General features: G+C 39.5%; 1 non-coding gene across 1 annotated transcript; it reads right to left on the bottom strand.

Moving 5' to 3' along the window:
- Nucleotides 1–14,942: 14,942 nt before the first annotated feature.
- On the bottom strand, nucleotides 14,943–15,046 carry LOC112731270 (small nucleolar RNA R71). The gene has a single exon (XR_003167056.1). It is a non-coding gene; the product is annotated as a small nucleolar RNA R71 (small nucleolar RNA).
- Nucleotides 15,047–23,473: the final 8,427 nt, after the last annotated feature.

Here is a 23,473-nt window from a genome sequence, read left to right as displayed (position 1 = left end):
AATTAGACATCCAGGGATTTCCAGAAATATATAATAGTCCATACTTTGCTCAAGGATAGACAACGTAAACTGGCGTTCAACGCCAGTTCCATGTTGCAGTCTGGCGTCCAGCGCCAGAAACAGGTTATAAGTTGGAGTTCAATGCCAGAAACAGGTTACAACCTGGCGTTGAATGCCCAAAACAGCCCAGGCACGTGAGAAGCTTTAGTCTCAGCCCCAGCACATACCAAGTGGAACCCAGAAGTGGATTTCTGCACTATCTATCATAGTTTACTCATTTTCTGTAAACCTAGGTTACTAGTTTAGTATTTAAACAACTTTTAGAGATTTATTTTGTATCTCATGATATTTTAGATCTGAACTTTGTAATCTCTGACGGCATGAGTCTCTAAACTCCATTGTTGGGGGTGAGGAGCTCTGCTGTGTTTTGATGAATTAATGCAACTATTTATGTTTTCCATTCACACATGCGTGTTCCTATCTAAGATATTCATTCGCGCTTAATTATAGAGAAGGTGATGATCCGTGACACTCATCACGTTCCTCAATCCATGAACGTGTGTCTGACAACCACCTCCGTTCTACATCAGATTGAATGAGTATCTCTTAGATTCCTTAATCAGAATCTCCATGGTATAAGCTAGAATCCATTGGCAGCATCCTTGAGAATCTGGAAAGTCTAAACCTTGTCTGTGGTATTCCGAGTAGGATTCTGGGATTGGATAACTGTGACGAGCTTCAAACTCGCGAGTGCTGGGCGTAGTGACAGACGCAAAAGGATAGTAAATCCTATTCTGGTATGATCAAGAACCTATAGATGATTAGCCGTGCGGTGACAGCGCACCTGGACCATTTTCATTGAGAGGAAGGATGGTAGCCATTGACAACAGTAATCCACCAACACACAGCTTGCCATAGGAGGGACGTGCGTGTGTGAAGAATAAAATAGGGAGAAGGCAGAGATTCAAAAGACAAAGCATCTCCAAAACTCCAACATATTCTCATTTACTGCATAACAAGTTTTTATTTCATGCTCTTTTATTCCTCGTAATTCAATTTGATAAGTGAATTATTTTCCTGACTAAGAGTTACAAGGTAACCAGAGATTGCTTCAAGCTAACAATCTCCGTGGGATTCGACCCTTACTCACGTAAGGTATTACATGGACGACCCAGTGTACTTGCTGGTTAGTTGTGCGGAATTACATAGTGTGAAGTAATTTTCGTGCACCAATCTACATCCGCAAACGAACTCCTTGAGTACGAAGACTCTTCTCTGATTGAGTCTGCAAATGATGTGGAAGAAGAAGCCCTTCAAAAAGGTTGGATGGGAGTTGAGTACGCTTTGTCAAGAACGTTGGAGGCTTCTCCACCTAGGTTGTCATCTACTCCTTCACTTGAGTGGGTAAAACTTATCTCTGTTCCTCTTCCTATCCCACTTGAGTATGGTATTCTTGAAACGGACGGCCAACTTAGGAACCTTTGTGGCATTCAGCGTAAGAGTAGAATGTTTAGTGGTTGGAGTTACAAATCAAGGCTTATCAAGGTTGATACTTTAAGAGAAAGATGTAAGGGCTCAACTGGTGATAATTTGGTTAGATCCAAAAGAAGAGTTTGGTACTCCGTAGAGAATTCAGAGTGCTTGCCACCCGGATGGAACCATGATGATCAACTTGAAGACGGGTGCAGAAATAAGATTTGGGATCCAGGCATATATGAGAATCAAATTTGGGAGCTCAAAACTTGTGACAAACTCCATCAAAGCTTGAGAAATTTACTTGGTATTGATAGAGCTTATTGGAGTCCAAGCATTGGTGGAAGTTTCAGTATGAGTTCAAGCACAAGCCGCCATGACAAGGAGCTCACCAAATGTCCAACTTAAGGACTTTAACTAAAAGTGCTAGGTGGGAGACAACCCACCATGGTATGATCGTTCCTTTTCTTCAATTTTAATTTTATTTCGTTTTGTTTGTTTTTAAGTTTTATTTTATTCCATTTTATTGAACCTGGAATTATTCATAACATCCATATCAACACTGCATTTGCATCTGCATATTGCATAAAAAAAATTTTGCACACGACGCATCGCTGACGCGTCCGCGTCGTAGGTGCTTTCGCAACAAGAAGAAAAGAAGCAGAGGGTCATGCGAAAGCGTCGCTGGAGGCGTGCTTTAGGCACAATCATGTCCACGCGACCGTGTCGCTGACGCGGATGCGTCATTTTGAAAAATAGCCTCCCACGCATCCGCGTCACCCACGCGAACGCGTGCCCCTAAAAATCGACGTAAAAGAGGTGTATGGTAGCAAGTTATGATGGAATGGGGCTGGAATGATGCTGGACGCACAAGCCCTACCACGCGACCGCGTGCCCCACGCAGCTGCGTCGTTTTACAAAATGAGGCCATTCACACGATCGCATCAATCACGTGAACGCGTCACCCAGATTTTTGGCACACTGCATTTAAAACAGAGAGTTACGCGAACGCACGACTGCACTCGTGCCAATAGCACAAATCAGGCCACGCGATCGTGTGACCCACGCGTTCGCGTCAGCTGAACTTATCACACACCACGCGACCGCGTGCCTCACGCGTCTGCGTCGCCTGCGCCGCACAGTTTATCAAGATCAGCGCCAGATATCTTATCTTTTCTTCCCTAATCCTAATTCTTTCTTATCCCTTCTTATTATTTCTTCCTTCTTTCTTACTTACTTCTTCTTCATCTCTTTAACTTCTCATCCTTCTTTTCTTTCATTCTATTTTACTTAATTTATCTGCATACTTTCATTCATTGCATTTTAATTTTGTGCATATTTTTATTTTCTTTTCTAAATTTATTATTTTTCCGTTGGTGTCAAATTTTCTTATTTAACTGTTGCATCTTCTCTTGAATTATCCTGGTGCTTCATGACATGTTTTATTCTGATTGGGTAATATTATTTAAATCAATGCTAATCTTTTATGATATTTGTACTTCTCTTGCATTGATATGAACTTATACTATCTTTCATTACCCACAATCTTTCCTTTTGTTGCAAATTTTGCACCACTGGTATGCCATGTGCTTCTATTGTTTTCTCATTTGCATGTTGTAGTTACCATGTAATTGAGACCCCCATTATTTGGCATTAACCCACCCATATTGTATTTATTTTCTTATCTTTATTTTTAGGTTACTTTTTTTCTTTTCCTCTTCTTTCAGGATGGCCACCAAAGAAGGGAAAGGGAAAGCTTCTAAATGGGGAGACAAACAAGTCCATCAACACAATCTTTAGAGAAAAGCATTAGTTGAAGCAACCCTTCCACTTGCACATCTTAGCATACACCGAGGACGGTGCAATCTTTAAGTGTGGGAAGGTCAATACTGATTTCCATGGGTTAGTTATTTTCCTCTCAACACCAATGTCTTATTTTCTTTATTAGTTTATTGTTGCATCTGCATATTTGATTACATGTTTTCTTGATTTTATGCATTTAGTTACTACTTGGTTGAAGTAATATTTTCTTTTTCAAGAAATTTTTATAGTATTTCACTAATTTAAATTGAAAAATTTTTTCTGTTAAAACTTGTTTGAAGTTGTATTTGGAACATAGTTTAAAAAGCTAAGAACACACAACCTGTGAGATTTTGAGCTTATTTATATGGTTACATTGTTTAACCATAAATTTTTATTCTTGTGTGTTTTCTTCCCTATGATTGCAATCTTTGCTTTGTTCTATTCTATATGTCCACTATTTAGTATATTTACATGCTTGCATATGATTGAGGCCATTAATTGTTTAGCTCACTTATCCTAAATAAGCCTACCCTTTTATGTCACCCTTGTTAGCCACTTTGAGCCTTTTAATCCCATTTATTCTATATTTTACCACATTACTAGCCTTAAGCGGAAAAACAATTAAATATCCTAATTGAATCTTTGGTTAGCTTAAGATAGAAATTGTGTGTTAATTAAGTATGGGAGAATTGTGGAATAAGGGTTAATAAGGAAATGTGTCATGACAAAATAATGGGAATTTGGGTACCTACTCATGTGAAACTAGAAAAATTAAAAATCCATGTGCATTGATAAGCTATGTTTATTTCTTTAGTTTTAATATATATATATATATATATATATATATATATATATATATATATATATATATATAAAACCAAAAAAAAAAAGAGAAAAATCCAAAAATATTCAATAAATAAGTAAATAAATAAGGGGACAAAATTATCCCAATGCAAGGTTAAGTTAATAAAAAGATCAATGCATATGTGATAAAATTAAAATAAAGGTTGATGCATGAGTATGTAATGCAAAAGTGGGAATTTTGGATAGTTAGGCATGAATTTAAAAGTATATAGAGTGTGTGTATAGGTGAGAGCTTAGGTTAGTCAAAGATTCATATTATAGCTCACTTGGCCATACATATATCCTCACCCTTACCTTAGCCCCATTACAACCTTGAAAAGACCTCATGATGTTTGCATTGGTACACTAAATTTTTGTTAATTGGGTAGATGAAGAACAAAGTTTAGAAAGCATGACTAGAGAAGAGTAGAGTGATTAACCCTAGACACTTGAGAGATTAGAGTGATATACACTACCAGTGAGGATTCAATGCTTGATTCTATGTTCCCTGCTTTCATGAGCTATCTTCTTACAAGTTTACTTGTCTTTTATTGTATAATTTGAATTAGTGAAATCTGATTTATGTTTGTCTTGAAGAGCTTATTTACTTTTAACCACGTAGATAGAAACATCTTAGCATGTAGTTTCATTCATATAGATAGGTTACATTTCATACATTCTACCATTCCTCTTCACTCCCTTATAGCTTCTCTTGATCTTAGCATGAGGACATGCTATTGTTTAAGTGTGGGGAGGTTGATAAACCACTATTTTATGGTTTATCTTGTACTCAATTGAGTGGATTTTATCAATCTTTCATACACTTGTTCATACAAAATGCATGTTTTACATTCTCCTTCCTGATTTTGTGCTATGATTGAGCGAATCCAGAATTTAGGTTGAGAGTTGCAGAAAATAAAATGGCGGGAATGTAAATAACAGAAAAGTAAATGCTAAAATTAAAGGACTGGAAGTAAATGACTGAAAATAAATTGCAGAATTGTAAATGGGAATGGGGGATTTGCTCATAAAAGTAAATAGCAGAAATTAAAGAGAATGGGTAGATCAAAGATGGGGAGTTCATTGGGCTTAGGAGATGTTGCAATCCTCCGGATCATGTTCATTCTCATCTCTTCCTCAATCAATGCACTCATTGATCTCCTTGGCAATCTTAAGTGATTGAATTACAATTTCTTGTAATTCAATCTCTCAAATCTTGATCAATAGCCAATTCCTTGGTCAATTGCTCGTGAGAAGAGATAAAGTATGGTCACTGATTATACCACATGCATTTTCCAAATCAAGTGTTGAGAGGATTATAGTCACATATCCATCCAAATCCAATTTGGTCCAGCATGAGAAAGCATTTCTAGCTTGATCTCTTCATTCCTCTTTCAAGGTTCAAAAGAGATCCAAGTTTGAATAGCTTCTCTTCCAAGATAACTACTCAATTGGATGAAGATCGAAAGCTTTCAAGTAAAATCAAGAGAAAAGATAGAAGAAGAATACTGAAAATTAGTATTGATCCATCAAATTACAACAGAGCTCCCTAACCCAATGAAAGGGGTTTAGTTGTTCATAGCTCTAGAAAATGAAAATAAAGATGGAGAATACATCATAGAACTAGAAATTGCAGAGAAAGTAAAATACAGAGAGTAATTCTCTTTTTCCAACTTCCAGAACTCTTTTATCAATTCAAAGCTACTCCTATATATACTACTCTTCTCAGCTTCTAGTTTGCTCTTCAAGTCTTGGGCCTTTGGATCTTGAGTTTGAAGCAGTTCTTTTCTTCATTTGGGCTTGGCTTTACTTGCAGAGAGAAAGTGCTAAGTGGGCAGAGACTTTAGCTCAGGGCGTTAGGGGTGTTAACATTTAGTGAAAGTATAAGTTCGAGAACGTTAGTGACACTTAACATTTTCACTAACGTTCCAATGTACCCCTTTGCCTCATGTTAGAGCCCACGTTAACTAAGTTAACGTGGCTTCTAACGTGGCCTTGCCAAACTTCGAGAACGTTAGTGACACTCAACATTGTCACTAACGTTCCAGTGTGCCCCTATTTGCTTCACGTTAAAGCCCACGTTAACTAGGTTAACGTGGCTTCTAACGTGGCCTTGCCAAACTTCGAGAACGTTAGTGATACTCAACATTGTCACTAACGTTCCAATGTGCCCCTAGATCTCACGTTAGAGTCCACGTTAACTAGGTTAACGTGGCTTCTAACGTGGCCATTCTTAGCCATCCCAACGTTAGTGACAATGTTGAGTGTCACTAACGTTGGCTCATCATTCATTCCTCATCGTTAGCTTCCACGTTAACTAAGTTAACGTGGAAGTTAACGTGGCTCCTTGGGGGGGTTGTGTGGTTGCTTCCAACATTAGTGACGATGTTGAGTGTCACTAACGTTGTCGACAACTCTCACTTCTTACGTTAGCTCCCACGTTAACGAAGTTAACGTGGGAGTTAACGTGGTGTGTTGCATCCTTAGGCCAACGTTAGTGACAATGTTGAATGTCACTAACGTTGGCTTCTCTTCCCCCTTTAACGTTAGAGGCCACGTTAACTAGGTTAACGTGGGCTCTAACGTGGCCCTCATGAGTGTTTGCCAACGTTAGTGACAATGTTAAGTGTCACTAACGTTGGCTCAACTTCCCTTCTCCACGTTAGAGTGCACGTTAACTTAGTTAACATGACTCTTAACGTGGGCAATGATGGCTTTGAGAGTGTTATTGGCAATCACTTTTCTCATTAACCTTGCAAGTTACCTCCCTTTCCTTGCTTCCTTTGGTCCTGAAATCAAGCAACAGAGTGCATCAAAGTTCTAGTCGAAGTCATGGGTAATGCAGCATACAATTTGTCGCTAAATTCATGCAAAATCCTCATGAAATAATGTAAAATGCACAATGTATGCTTGAATCAAGGTGTAGGTGAATATCTCCCCAAAACTAGCTTATTTCCTAAAGAAATGCATGAAACTACGCTAAAAACAGTAAAGAAAAGGTCAGTGAAACTGGCCAAGATGCCCTGGCATCACAACACCAAACTTAAAGCTTGCTTGTCCCTAAGCCAGTACTGGAACAAGAGAATGATGAATGGAATATCCAGAGGAATGAGTCATTCTTGTGGAAGTCATATTACTGATTTTATGGTGGTTTCATGCATAGCAACTTAGGTTCATTCCTGGCTTTCAGACCTTTATCATGTCTTAAAACACTCACTTTGCTTACATCCCATGAGATTTTTATTCATTGATCCCTTTATTGTCATTTCAGAGCTTATTGGTGTTCTTAGGCTAAGTGCTCTGTAAGGGGCAACTCTTTAAGATAAGCTTTTAGCCAACACTCCCGAACCAGTTGGTTCAAGGTGCTAGGTATTGAAGCACCCCTAAGGACTTACTCCCTCAAGTCTCTCCCCCATACATACACACCACAGGCATATAGTTCATTTATTTTCTTTCTTGAGACCTTGGTGTCCAGCACCTCTTTGGGTTACTAAATGCTCTGTGGTGAGGGTTACTCTTGATAATGGACTTTCAGCTGATAATCCCGGGTTAGTTAACCCAAGTTATCAGGTGATAAAGCAACCCTGAGAGCTTATTCATCCAAGTAGATCCCTCACACAGGAGCACCACAGACACTTGTCTCAAGGTCCAAACCATTGGTGCCTAGCCTTATTGCTTACTCTTTTTCTTTTGTTTTTCACTTCCATTGTTCTTTCCCTTTTCTCTTATTAGGATCTTGTTATTAACTTAGTCTCATGGGTATATCCAAAGTCAAGTATTCAGGATAGATAGTTGTCCTCCTAGCCTTGTGGTTGAACCAACTTAGCTAACTTATGACTACCCCAAAGATTCATGAATGCACTTCCACATTATGAACTCTACTCTGGTCTTTTTTAAAAAAACATAAACATTCTCTTCTTCATTTGATTTAAAGGGACAAGCTTACAAGAAAGTAAAGTAAGGATGCAGTGACATAAAGACTAGTGCACATAGACTTTCTTCAATACCAAAACTTAAAAGACATAATTGAAAAAGGTTTAAACATAACATGGAAGCAAGTTCTATTTCATACAAGATCTTCCTTATTTAAAACATAGAGAAAGATGGAACAAAGAAGGAACTCCACCACCTTTTACTGTTGTGGATGTCCATGCTCTTTTCCTTGCTTGTCCTCCTTGTTTCCTCTTGCATTTCCTCGCATCCGTGCCAATCTTGCTTGCTTCCAATCCTCAAGTGCCTTCCTCACTGACTCATGACTCTCTTCCACCCTTTGTCTTTCCTTTCGTGCTAATTCATCATTCATTTCGTCATACTTGGCTATTCCTGGATGCAATATTGGCAGCTGTCCCACTAAGTAACCGAGCTTGGCTTGAGTGTTTATATGATGTCCTGTTTCGCTCATGTAAACTCCTTCTGCGGATGCCCTTTGCTCGTCCAATAGTTCTGCTTGTTCTATTTGTCTTCGATGCATCTCATGTATGTGCGCCCCTTGATGTGCTTGGATGTTGATTAGCCTCTAGGGGGATTCTTGTTGCTCGTTTTGCCTTTGTTCCATCCTGTTGAATGTTTCTCCCCATTGTTGTCCTTGACTTAGTTGCTATTCCATCATTTGCCTTTGCCACTCACCTTGCTGAGTCATCCATCTTGAAAGTGTTTCCTCTTGCTGCCCCATCATCTGTAGTTGAAGCTCTTTCTATGCTCCTTGGCTTTCCAAATATTGTCTAGACAAACCATCAATGGCCTCCTGCAATTGGTGCATGTCCAAGGTCTGTTGTGCTTGACCCTCTAAGACTTGTCCTTCCACTACTTAAGGGGCTGTTTTCTTCCTTTGCTTCCGCTGAGGCAAAGGGGATGCTGCAGCTTTCATCATTCGTACAGTTATTGGGATGCCTTCCTTTATCCACATGGGGTTCTCATCTTCAAAAACTACCCCAGCTTTCTTGCATATTCGGTAAATAGTGCTGGGGTAACCTAACGTTCCTCTTGAGTCGCTTTTCTCTGCCATCTTTCTAATACCTTCAGCTATGAGTTCATGAACCTTGATTTCTCCTCCCTTCAGTATACAGTGCACCATTGTGGCTCTCTTGACATTCACCTCCGAGTTGTTTGCAGCTGGGAGAATAGACCTTCTCACTAGCTCAAACCACCCCTTGGCTTCAGGAGTGAGATCTGTTCTCTTGATGAACTTTGGGTTATTTCCCGCACCCCTTTCCCAGTCAGCTCTTGGTACACAAATATCTTGCAGAATCTGGTCATAATTGGGGTTGTCCAATCTTGAGTGATAGCTTTCTTCTTCAAATTGTATAGACCGTAGCTTCAATGCCCTCATGACACTCATGGGACCAAAGTCCACCATCTTTCCTCTCACAAAGCTTGTGTAAGACTCATCCTTCTTATCATATCGAACCGCATTTGCATAAAATTCTCTTATGAGATTTGCATTCACCTTAATGACTGGGTCAGTGAGGAGCTCCCATCTTCTCCTTTCTATCTTCTCTGTGATTTCGGGGCACTCAGTCTTTGTAACTTGAAATCCCAGCTCATAAATGATTTCCTTATCAACCATCCACCCGTATTGCAATGCATGATGCAAGCTTCTAAATCTCCTTTCATCATATGGGTGTTCTTCCATGGATTCCTTTCCCTTCCTTCTTTTAAAACCCGAAGACGCCATGAATGATAGTTAATATGTGAAGGTGGTAAGGTTGTGGAGACTTTTGGTTGTTTAGGGTTTTATGGCAATGAAGAGAGTGAGGGGAGGAATGTTTATAATCGGATAGAGGGTGTCTTGTACCGAAAGGAAGAGTGGTGAAGGGTGTGTGATGACAATGAAGGGTGGTACGTACAAGGGTCGTTTATATAGAGAAGTTGTGAGAGAATGGAGGGTGTAGATTGATGAAGTGGTCACTTGATGGACGGTTGGGGTTATGCGTGGCTAGAAGACAAGGATCATCACTTTATGACGGGGATTGCTCGGTCTTCTAGGGGTGCCATTTTTTCAATGTTGCATGGCAACATTTTCCGATGTATTCCCTTTTTAGAACAAGTGTGTAGCCCCTCCTTTTGTGGTGTCTGAACCTTCTTTGTTTGGTTGCCCAATCTATCCCTTTTAATGCTCCTTTTCTTTTCCTATAAAGACAAACTAAGAAAAGTAAGAAAAGATATTAAAATGACCATATGAACTTTACGGCTAATATTAATAAAAGGAAAGAAAGGATTTGATTGTTATTTATGAATTCCAACTAACTAACTAACTATTGGTGGGTCCTTATATGCATTTTGGTGGCACCATGGGGTGACACCAAACTTAGTTTGAAGCAATGTGATGAAAAGTTTTGTTCAAAGCTCCCAAGACTAGCATGCATCTTGGTTTGCTTTGAACACCAAACTTGTTCTTCACTATATACTGCATGATAAAGATTTCACCAAGTATTTGTCAAGTTTAGGTTGAAATTCATAAACATTGATTTATTCATTATTTTAAAAACATATAAAACATGGGTTGCCTCCCATGAAGCGCTTCTTTAGCGTCACTAGCTTGACGTTTTTCCTTCATCAGGGTGGTTGGTAGTGCTTGAAGTCCTCCCCTCTTGCTGTGGACTTATATCCATTGGTTGGATCAATGATCTCCACATGTTCCAGGGAAAGAACTCTGTTGATAGTGAAGACCTTAGGTAATTAAGATGGTACAGTAGGGAGATTAGGGGGAATATCTGGGAAGTAAGCTGAGACAACTCTATCCCCTGGAGAGAAGTCTTCCGTAGGGATCTTCTTGTTCCTCCATCTTCTTGGTACCTTCTTCTTTGCTTATTTTGAGGTTGCCTTCCCCTTGGTGACCTCTTTTTTCCAAGGAGTTGTGATGCTGTCTTCACCTGCCTCTAGAGGTTTAGGTTCCTCCAACTTTTCCTTGAGCTGTGGCAATTGCTGTTTTCCTTGTTTATCTATTAAGGGGATCTCAGAATGAACTGGCTGTGCTTCAGTGCTTGTTTCCTTGTCCTCTTGATCTGTTTCTTGTGAGAGTTTGAAAACATTGAAGCTGAGTCGTTCATCATGGATTCTCAATATTAACTCCCCTTTCTCTACATCGATAAGTGCTCTGGCCGTAGCTAGGAATGGTCTTCCCAATATGATTGGATGAGTGTGACTCTCTTCCATGTCCAGGATAACAAAGTCTGTTGGGAGAAAGTATTTCCCAACCTTTAGCAACACATTTTCCACCACTCCTATTGCTTGCTTTTGAGTGTTGTCAGCCAGTCTGATGATTACATCTGTGGGTATTATCTCATTGATCTGCAGCCTCTTCACCAGGGATAAGGGCAGTAAGTTGATGCTGGCCCCCAAATCACATAGTGCTCTATCGAACATAGTTTCACCTATGGCACAAGGGATGTGAAAACTCCCTGGGTCTCTTCTTTTTGTAGGCAACTCTGGTTGAATAAGGGCACTACATTCCTTGTTCATCACTATAGTCTGGCCTCCTTTGAGTGAGCTTTTTCTGGGAAGAAGTTCCTTCATATACTTGATGAATGCAGACATTTATTGAATTGCCTTGATGAATGGTATGTTTACATGCAGAGATGCAAACAAGTCTAGGAATCTTGAGTATATTCTCTTTCCCACAGCACCATTGAGCAGTTGAGGGAAGGGTGCATAGAGCTTCAGCAGCTCTTGTTGTGAGATTTCTGGTTCTTGGCGATCTCTATCCTCCTCCTTTGTTGAGTTGTCTTCAGGTTGTTTGCAAAGTTTGCCTTGCTTGTCTTCAGTCTCTTGATCACTCACAGTGACCATTTTGCAATCTTCCCATCTTACTTTCTTTGCTTCTCCTTTGGGGTTTTTCTCCGTGTCACTTGGGAAGCTATCAGTAGGTTTGGGAATCTTCTCAGCTAAATATCCCACCTGGAATTCCAGCTTCCTGATGGTCTCTCCCTGGTTCTTAATATTGGCTCGCACCTCCTCTTTGAACACCTTATTTTCTTGAATCTCTTGGCATATTCCTTCAAGTAAGGCTTCAATCTTAGAGAGCTTGTCATCAATTGATGAGTGATTCGGAGCAGATGTGCTGTTTTGGTTTTGATAGGTGTGTGGAGAAGTATTGTTGTGGGGGTGTTGAGATGTCCTCTGTGTGAATTGCTGGTGAGCTGCATTGTTGTTGGAGTTGTAACGTCTCTGGTCTTGGTTTTGATCTTGGTCACTTCCCCACCCAAAGTTTGGGTGGTTTCTTCATCCAGGGTTGTAGGTCTTGGAGTATGGATCATAGTTTTTCCTTGGTGAATTCCCAATGTAGTTGGCTTGCTCCTGACTCCCCTCTGCTTCTTCATTCACTCCTTCTTGGGTTGTTGATGAAGTGGAGATTGCTGCTACTTGGTTCATCTCCATCTTCTTGGTGAGGTCAGCCAGCTGCTGGGTAATGAGCTTGTTTTGGGCCAACAGAGCATCTACATTGTTTAGCTCCATTACTCCTCTTGTGTTCCCTCTTTCGGAAGCATAGAAGTAGTCGTTCTCTGCTACTGTTTCAATAACATCTATGGCTTCCTCAATAGTCTTCTTCTTGTTCAAAGATCCTCCGGATGAATGGTCTACGGCCTTCTTTGACTCATAAGAGAGTCCTTCATAGAAAATGTGCAGCTGCACCCATTCGTTGAACATATCTGGTGGGCACCTCCTTGTTAGGTCTTTAAACCTTTCCCATGCTTCATATAGAGTCTCACCATCTTGTTGCCTGAAAGTTTGGACCTTAGCTCTCAGCCTATTGATTCGTTGAGGAGGATAAAATCTTGCTAAGAATTTGTTCACCACGTCTTCCCAAGTTGTCAAGCTTTCGCTTGGGAAAGATTCCAGCCACTTGGCTGCTTTGTCCCTAAGTGAGAATGGAAATAGGAGCAGTCTATAGGCGTCAGGGTGAACACCATTAGACTTCACTGTGTCACATATTCTCAGGAAGGTGGTCAATTGTTGATTGGGGTCTTCTTGAACACCTCCTCCAAACGAACAGTTGTTCTGAACAAGGGTGATGAGCTGTGGTTTAAGTTCAAAGTTGTTGGCATGGATTGTTGAATTTTGGATGCTACTTCCACAATTGTCTGGGTTTGGATTGATGTAAGAGCCCAAAACTCTTCTATCCTCCCCAGCATGATTTGCTCTACCTCATCCCCCATGGTTGTGATCCTCTTCTTCATGATGGTTTTCCATGTTGTCTTCCATGTTTGTTTCAAAGAATTCCTCTTCTTCCTCAGCACCAACCACTTTCTTTCCCCTTGCCTCCCTCCTTAATCTAAGGAAGGTCCTCTCAGGTTCAGAGTCGAAGGAAGTTGAAGCCCCGCTTTTTCTCCCTGTCATATAACCATCAATTGCAAGCAAGAAAAGATAGGTGCAGAAAGTGTTTGTGTCAGAATTACTGTTAGTTGTGGGTGATGCAATATATCAAACAGTTAGTGGGTTAGCAAACAGAATTGAAAATAACAAAGAAAAACAAAAGAGTAGAGGGGGAAGGGAAGAAGTTTAACTAAAACAAAAGGTAAATCACTCAAACAGAAAATAAAATTCACAAAAATAAAAATGCTCAATCTAGTGATCTTCCAATTTAATCATTGTTGATGCACAATCAATCCCCGGCAACGGCGCCATAAACTTGATGCGGGTGGAAACTTGTCTCTCAACAAATCTCCTTTCGGCAAGTGTACCGAATTTGTCGTCAAGTAAAAACTCACAATAGAGTGAGGTCGAATCCCACAGGGATTGATTGATCAAGCAACTTTAATTAGAAGAATGTTCTAGTTGAGCGAATCCATAATTTGGGTTGAGAGTTGCAGAAAATAAAATGGCGGAAATGTAAATAACAGAAAAGTAAATGCTAAAATTAAAGGACTGGAAGTAAATGACTGAAAATAAATTGCAGAATTGTAAATGGGAATGGGGGATTTGCTCATAAAAGTAAATAGCAGAAATTAAAGAGAATGGGTAGATCAGAGATGGGGAGTTTATTGGGCTTAGGAGATGTTACAATCCTCTGGATCATGTTCATTCTCATCTCTTCCTCAATCAATGCACTCATTGATCTCCTTGGCAATCTTAAGTGATTGAATTACAATTTCTTGTAATTCAATCTCTCAAATCTTGATCAATAGCCAATTCCTTGGTCAATTGCTCGTGAGAAGAGATGAAGTATGGTCACTGATTATACCACATGCATTTCCCAAAACAAGTGTTGAGAGGATTATAGTCACATATCCATCCAAACCCAATTTGGTCCAGCATGAGAAAGCATTTCTAGCTTGATCTCTTCATTCCTCTTTCAAGGTTCAAAAGAGATCCAAGTTTGAATAGCTTCTCTTCCAAGATAACTACTCAATTGGATGAAGATCGAAAGCTTTCAAGTAAAATCAAGAGAAAAGATAGAAGAAGAATACTGAAAATTAGTATTGATCCATCGAATTACAACAGAGCTCCCTAACCCAATGAAAGGGGTTTAGTTGTTCATAGCTCTAGAAAATGAAAATAAAGATGGAGAATACTGATGCCAAGGCATCTTAGGCTAGTTTCACTAGCATTTTTTTTGTTAGTTTTAGTTGTTTTATGCATTTTCTTGAGCTTAAAGTAACCAAGAATGGTTAAATGAATAACATCTCACAAAATTCCTGAGAATTTGCGACACTGTGAAGTCCAATGGAGTCCAGGAAGATACCTATAAACTGCTCTTGTTCCCATTTTCACTTAGGGACAAGGCAGCTAAGTGGCTGGAATCATTCCCAAGGGGGAGCCTAACAACCTGGGATGAGGTGGAAAGCAAGTTTCTGGCACGTTTCTACCCCCCACAAAAGGTCAATAGGCTTCGATCTGAGGTTCAGACTTTTAGACAACAAGATGGTGAAACTCTCTACGAGGCATGGGAGAGATTCAAGGATTTGACAAGGAAATGCCCACCAGACATGTTCCATGACTGGGTGCAATTGCATATTTTCTATGATGGACTTTCTTATGAATCAAGGAAGGCTGTAGACCATTCATCAGGAGGTTCATTGAACAGGAAAAAGACTGTGGAAGAAGCCATTGAAGTGATTGAGACAGTGGCTGAGAATGAGTACTACTATGCTTCAGAGAGACACAACACTAAGGGAGTCATGGAGCTGAACCATGTTGATACAATTTTAGCCCAAAACAAGGTGTTTGCCAAGCAACTAGCAGAGCTCACCAGGAAATTAGAAACAAAGCAAGTGGCTGCAATACACACACAAGATCAAGAGGAAGTAAGCACTGAAGGAGGTGATTGGGAAGAGGCCAATTATGTAGGAAATCAACAAAGGCAACCATATGATCCACATTCCAACACTTACAACCCAGGCTGGAAAAACCACCCAAACTTTGGGTGGGGAAACCAGCAAAACCAACATAACAAGTCCACATACCAAAACTCCAACCAAAGATCATACCAAGCCACACAAAACACTTACTCCCAACCATCATATCATGGCCAAAATAATCAACCTACCCAACCTAATCCGAACCAACAATTTCAAGATCAATTAAACAGGATAGAAGGAATGCTGGCAAACATGGGTCAGGACATAAGTGAGTTGAAAAGCTTTAGGGATGATGTGAGATCTACCTTAAGGAACCATGGTGAAAAACTCAAGAGGATGGAGTCTCAATTAGGAGAGCTATCTCAACAGGCCCCCAAGTCAACTGCAGTGTTCCCTAGTGACACAGAAAAGAATCCTAAAGGGGAACAAAAGGGAGTGAGATGGGAAGAATGCAAGGCCATCACCATATTGAAGGAAGTCTCAGAAGAAGAAGGAATCAGACCCTCAGAACAGGAGCCAGAAATCTTGAAGGAAGGTGTGGAAGAAGCTAAGCAGGAAAGTGAAACTGAGCAAGCCAAGGAACTGCAAAAAGGCATGCTGGAAACATACCAACCAAAAGCACCATTTCCTCAGAGGTTAGGAGGAGGTGAAAAAGGGAAAACCTATTCAAGGTTTTTAGAGACATTTAAGTCTCTCCATGTCAATATTCCCTTTCTTGAGATTCTCCAGCAGATGCCTACACATATCAAGTATTTAAAGGAATTGCTGAGCAAGAAAAGAGTTTTGAAGGGAGGACAAACTGTAATAATGAACAAAGAATGCAGTGCCCTCATCAAGAAGGACATAGTCTCTAAGAAAACAGACCCAGGAAGTTTTCATATCCCCTGCATCATAGGGGAAACAAAAATTGACAGAGGATTCTGTGATCTAGGAGCTAGCATAAATGTGATGCCTCTGACTCTTATGAAGAGGCTACAACTGAATGAGGTGAGATCCACTGATGTAATCATACAACTGGCTGACAAAACTCAGAAGCAAGCTGAAGGGGTAGTTGAGAATGTGCTGGTGAAAGTGGGAAATTATTTCTTCCCCACAGACTTTGTCATTTTGGACATGGAGGAAAGCTACCTACACCCTATCATTCTGGGAAGGCCATTTCTAGCCACTGCTAGAGCGCTCATAGATGTAGAACAAGGAGAGCTAATTTTGATAATACATGATGAACAACTCATTTTCAATGTTTTCAAACCTGCATCTGAGCCTGAACCAGAACCTGAAAAGCCTAAGGATGATAGTAGCCATCTGTGTTTGGAGGAAAGCAATCCAGCAGCTGAAACTCTGAAACAGTCCTTGGAAGGCAAACAAGAATTGCAAGAGTTAAAGCCACAAGAATCAATAGAAACAGATCAGAAGGATCCTTCTGGCATAAGGGTCAATGAAGAAATCCTCAAGAGAAAGGGAAGAATTGTAAAGAAATTGCCAAGAGGGTGGAGAAACAAGAAAATTCCCACTGAAGGTTTCTCTCCGGGAGATAAAGTGATATCAAGTCATTATCTGCCAATCCCACCTGGCCTCAAAACCATTCCTTCCCAGCTCCCTCAAGTGTTCACAATCAGGAAAGTTCTTTCTATGGAACATTTGGAAATCATGAAGGAATCAAATGGGGACGTTTTCATAGTGAGAGGAGAGGACATCAAGCACTACAATCCACCCTAACAAGGGGCAACCGTCAAGCTAATGACGTTAAAGAAGCGCTTGTTGGGAGGCAACCCAACCTGAGGTAATACTCCCTTGCTGTTTCTTTTATTTGTTTCAATAAAAAGGTGAAGTAGTTTCTGTGCATTGCAAAGAATTAAGTTTGGTGTTTCACACCAAACAATGAATTCGTGGATCAATAATTCAAAGGGGAATGTGTGACTCTAAGTTTGGTGTTCCACCACACAGATCAACTGAACACAACAACCTTTGAATTATATGAAAGGAACAACCATTCTAAGCAATCACAGGAATGCTTAAAATCCTTAGCAGCAACTTCATTCCAAGGAGAATTCAAGGACTCAAAGAGCAGAGGAGTAAGTAGGAGACTAAGTTTGGTGTTCACACACCAACTTAAGACTCAGACACTTGCCCATACATAGTTGAGCTAACCACTCAAGTGCTTGAGAAGCAAGCAACTTCATCACTCTTTGCAGGAAAGGAAACAAGGATCTGAGAAAGAACATGAAGCAACAATTAGGAGAAGAAGGAGAAATCAAATTGTTTCCTGGCAATAAAGAGAAAACAAGAAATTTCACAAGGTGGTGGTGTTCCTTGACCATTCTTTAAAAGGCAAACAAAAGCATGCTTGTTCTGGTTTAAACTGTAATTGTTGAATCTTTCTGGAATGTGAAGTTTTTAGTATGAGTGTCTGTTTACTGCTTTGAATAAAGTGAATGCCTAGATGTTTGGATATAACTTCACCTTCTTAAACAAATGCTTTCCATGCTTGTTCTGTTTCCAAAAATAAAAGAAAAGTTTGAACAAAAGTAACTTGGCTCAATTAGTGACAAATCAAGTAGAATTAAGTGGTGGTATGCATGCTTGATTGTTTAGTCAGATCACTGGAAATAGAGTGTAGAATTATCATTTTTTGTGTAGAAATTGAAAACTGTCTATGGATCTTAATGAATAAATGTCTTTGGCCATGAAAAAGAAAGAAAAAGAAGAAGAAAAAGCCACTGAAAAAGGGCAACCAAAAAGCAAAAAAATTGAGAAAATAAGCTAGGCACCAATGGTTTGAACTTCTGAGACAAATGCCTGTGGTGTTTATGTATTAAGGATATGCTTGGATGAATAGGTTCTGAGGAGTGTTTCAACACTTGGTAACTTGGGTTAACTAACCCGGGATTATCAACCAAAAGTCCATTATCAAGAGCAACCTAAATACAAAACATTTAGTCACACAAAGAGGTGCTGGGCACCAATTCTCAAGAAGAAATGTGAACTAAAATGCCTGGAGTGGATATGTGTAGTGCACTGATAAGAAAAAGAAAATGCCAAAGGCTTGTGCAACACATGACACTAAGCAAACAAGGAGCAAAGGAGCTCTAAGAAAAAGAAAAGAAAAACAAAGAAGAGAAAAGTGCCAAGGACATAAGAATAACAAGAGGCCATAGCAGTGTTTGATGGATGCAATGAAAAAGTGATAATCTTACCTGATAAGAATGAAAAAGTGATGCTGCAACTTTCTGCATAAAACCCTTTTGATGAACTTCAAATGCTTGCTAATATAGCCAATGTAATTGCTTTCTGTTTCATACTTTCTTCTCAAATAACTCAGGACTTGCTTAGGGACAAGCAAGTATTAAGTTTGGTGTTGTGATGCCAAGGCATCTTAGGCTAGTTTCACTAGCATTTTTTTTGTTAGTTTTAGTTGTTTTATGCATTTTCTTGAGCTTAAAGTAACCAAGAATGGTTAAATGAATAACAAAGCAATGAACCATCCAAACAGTATGATTTTGATGCAAATTCCATGAGTTTTTAGTTATATTACTTGAATGCTATGAATGGAAGATTTCTCATGAAATTTTGCAACACTTTGATGCAATTGTTTGGATGATTTCAGGGAAGAAGAGGCTAGGCAAGGAAGCAACAAAATCAATAAAGGAAGCTTGAATATCACATGTGGAGTTTAAGTTCCAGTTTAAGCCTAAACTGGAGCTTAAACGCCAGAATCATGAAGGCTAAGAAATGCTGGAACTGGCGTTTAACCTCCAGTTTAACCTTAAACTGGAAGTTAAACGCCAGAATGAGAATTTCACCAAGGGAGCATTTCCACGTTTAAGCTCCAGTTTAACCTTAAACTGGAGCTTAAACGTGTTCGACACAATTTCTCACCAGGAAGCATTTCCACGTTTAACCTCCAGTTTAACCTTAAACTGGAGGTTAAACGCCAGAAGTAAGAAAGGCACCAGGAGCATTTCCACGTTTAAGCTCCAGTTTAAGGTTAAACTGGAGCTTAAACGTGTTCGACTATTTCTCTCCTCCAGGGTTGCTTTCTCATTTCCACGTTTAAGCTTCAGTTTAACCTTAAACTGAAGCTTAAACGTGTTCGACCCAATTGCTCCTCCAGGGTTGCTTTCTTCATTTCCACGTTTAAGCTTCAGTTTAACCTTAAACTGAAGCTTAAACGTGTTCGACATTTCACACTCCTGGGTTGCTTTCTTCCATTTCCACGTTTAAGTTTCAGTTTAACCTTAAACTAAAACTTCAACTTCAACTTAAATGCCACTTTTTGAAAGGATTTCTGGGCCAAATATATTGAAGTTTAAGTTAGCATTTGAGCACAAACATTAACTTAAACGTATTATGGTATGAAACCCAATTGAATATCATGGTTTATGGGATTGGGCCTGAAGAATTGATGAGTCTGGAGCTTCAATTTGTTGAGTCTTGTGTCATTACTTGTTTATCACTAAGTTTGCTCAATGAATGTTACAGAATTGGATCACTGCCTCATCAGGATTATGGACCATAAACCCAAAGCAAAAGGAAATCAGGGAAAGGCCTCAAAGCCCAAGAAACACAACAGAAGCTCAATTTAGAAAGTGTATAAATAGGATAGAATTTAAGTTAGTTGGAACTTAACTTTACACACAGAGAACTTTGGATCATTTTCCTTTAGTTTTGTAATTGAATTCAGAGCTATGACTCACTAAACCCCTTTCATTGGGTTAGGGAGCTCTATTGTAATTCAATGAATCAATAATAGTTTTATCTTCTTCTTCAATCTTTTCTCTTGAATTTTGTTAGAAAGCTTCTCGATCTAATTCCATTGGGTAGTTGTCTTGGGAAAGAAACTGCCCATAATTGGAATCCTTCGAAACCTTGGGAAAGGAATGGAGGATTCATGCTAGAGAAGCTTTCTCACAGTGAATTGGATTGGGGTTTGGATGGATATTGTGACATGTAATCCTACCAAATTGTGGTTCATGAAACTGTGTGATATAATCAGTGATCGAGCATCATCTCTTCTTATGAACATTTAAACCAAGGGATTGGGAATTTGTTTGTTTTTAGAGAGAATTGGTGAGCCAAGGGATTGGGATCCAATCATATAAGATTGCCAAGCAAAATTCAATGAATGCATTGGTTGAGGAAGGGATAAAAGTTGTTTTGATTCGGAGATCTCAATATCTCCTAACACCCAATGAACTCCCCATTTCTGATTTACCACTTTCTCTTTACATTCTGCAATTAAATTCATGCAATCACCCCCATCCCTTTTAATTTTAGCAATTTAGCTTCTCGCTCTTTAATTCATGCAATTTTACATTCCGCAATTCTCATCTAAATCTTGATTCCGCTCAACTAGAACATACTTCTAATCCGAATTGCTCACTCAACCAATCCTTGTGGGATTCGACCTCACTCTATTGTGAGTTTTTACTTGACGATAACCGGTGCACTTGCCGGAAGGAATTTTGCCGATCGTGCAATTTCCTAAATCGTAGCATAACAAGTTTATGCGCATCAAATACATCATAGAACTAGAAATTGCAGAGAAAGTAAAATACAGAGAGTAATTCTCTTTTTCCAACTTCCAGAACTCTTTTATCAATTCAAAGCTACTCCTATATATACTACTCTTCTCAGCTTCTAGTTTGCTCTTCAAGTCTTGGGCCTTTGGATCTTGAGTTTGAAGCAGTTCTTTTCTTCATTTGGGCTTGGCTTTACTTGCAGAGAGAAAGTGCTAAGTGGGAAGAGACTTTAGCTCAGGGCGTTAGGGGTGTTAACATTTAGTGAAAGTATAAGTTCGAGAACGTTAGTGACACTTAACATTTTCACTAACGTTCCAATGTACCCCTTTGCCTCACGTTAGAGCCCACGTTAACTAAGTTAACGTGGCTTCTAACGTAGCCTTGCCAAACTTCGAGAACGTTAGTGACACTCAACATTGTCACTAACGTTCCAGTGTGCCCCTTTTTGCTTCACGTTAAAGCCCACGTTAACTAGGTTAACGTGGCTTCTAACGTGGCCTTGCCAAACTTCGAGAACGTTAGTGACACTCAACATTGTCACTAACATTCCAATGTGCCCCTAGATCTCACGTTAGAGTCCACGTTAACTAGGTTAACGTGGCTTCTAACGTGGCCATTCTTAGCCATCCCAACGTTAGTGACAATGTTGGGTGTCACTAACATTGGCTCATCATTCATTCCTCATCGTTAGCTTCCACGTTAACTAAGTTAACGTGGCTCCTTGGGGGGTTGTGTGGTTGCTTCCAACGTTAGTGACGATGTTGAGTGTCACTAACGTTGTCGACAACTCTCACTTCTTACGTTAGCTCCCACGTTAACCAAGTTAACGTGGGAGTTAACGTGGTGTGTTGCATCCTTAGGCCAACGTTAGTGACAATGTTGAATGTCACTAACGTTGGCTTCTCTTCCCCCTTTAACGTTAGAGGCCACGTTAACTAGGTTAACGTGGGCTCTAACGTGGCCACTCATGAGTGTTTGCCAACGTTAGTGACAATATTAAGTGTCACTAACGTTGGCTCAACTTCCCTTCTCCACGTTAGAGTGCACGTTAACTTAGTTAACGTGACTCTTAACGTTGGCAATGATGGCTTTGAGAGTGTTATTGGCAATCACTTTTCTCATTAACCTTGCAAGTTACCTCCCTTTCCTTGCTTCCTTTGGTCCTGAAATCAAGCAACAGAGTGCATCAAAGTTCTAGTCGAAGTCATGGGTAATGCAGCATACAATTTGTCGCTAAATTCATGTAAAATCCTCATGAAATAATGTAAAATGCACAATGTATGCTTGAATCAAGGTGTAGGTGAATATCTACCCAAAACTAGCTTATTTCCTAAAGAAATGCATGAAACTACCCTAAAAACAGTAAAGAAAAGGTCAGTGAAACTGGCCAAGATGCCCTGGCATCAATTACAGGGCAGGAATGGCTGAGAGGATGGAAAGGAAGCATGCAAAAGTGGAAGGAATACAAGAAGTTGAAGAAATTGTTAAGCTGTCCAACCTGACCTCTTTGCACTCAAATGGTCATAACTTGAGCTACAGAGGTTCAAATGATGCGGTTTCAGTTGCGCTGGAAAGCTAACGTCCGGGGCTTCAAAAGATATATAATTTGCTATAGTTTCTTTGAGGATAAGTAATGCGAACGCGTGCATCACGCGGACGCATCACATCTGCAAAAATCAGCGTGTTTGAATTCGCAACCAGCGAATTCTGGGCCGTTTCTGACCCAGTTTTCGGCCCAGAAAACACAGATTAGAGGCTATAAAGTGGATGAATCCATTCATTCATCAATCAAGCTTTGATATACACAATTTTAGGATTAGATGTAGTTTTTAGAGAGAGAGGTTCTCTCCTCTCTCTTAGGATTAGGATTTAGGATTTCTATTATGTTTAGGCTACTTCTTTTCAATCACAGGTTCAATGTTTCTTTAATTTATTTCTACTTTTATTTATTCTATTACTGTAATTGTTATTTATCTTTTCAATTTGGCTTATGAACTTCATGTTAGATTTTAATTTCTATTTAATGCAATTTGAGGAATTTCATATTTAAGATTTCTTTCTTTTATTTATGTTACTGCTGCTTCCCATCTGAAAGCATTTTTATTCAAGTAGATTTTCTCCCTTTTGGCTTTGGTTAAGTAATTGGTAACACTTGAGTTATCAAACTCAGCTGTTGATTAAAATTGGAATTCTTTGCTGATTAATTTGTACTCCAATAACTCTAGTCTTTCCATAGGAGTTGACTAGGACCTGAGGATCAAATCAATTTGTCCACTTGACTTTCCTTTGTTTAGCAAGGGTTAATTAAAGTGGAAGCAGAATCCAATTCTCATTAGACCTGATAAGGATAACTAGGATAGGACCTCAATTTCTTATATCTTGCTAAGAGATTTTATTATTATTAATTTATTTTTCTCGTCATTTAAATTACTTGTTCCCTATATTTCAAAAAACCCAAAAATACACTTTTACTCATAACCAATAATAAATCATACCTCCCTGCAATTCCTTGAGAAGACGACCCGAGGTTTAAATACT

Source organism: Arachis hypogaea, chromosome 12, assembly GCF_003086295.3.
Source record: "Arachis hypogaea cultivar Tifrunner chromosome 12, arahy.Tifrunner.gnm2.J5K5, whole genome shotgun sequence".
Lineage (NCBI taxonomy): Eukaryota > Viridiplantae > Streptophyta > Magnoliopsida > Fabales > Fabaceae > Arachis > Arachis hypogaea.
The sequence above is the reverse complement of the archived record's forward strand: the minus strand, read 5'-3'. Positions and strand labels throughout refer to the sequence as shown.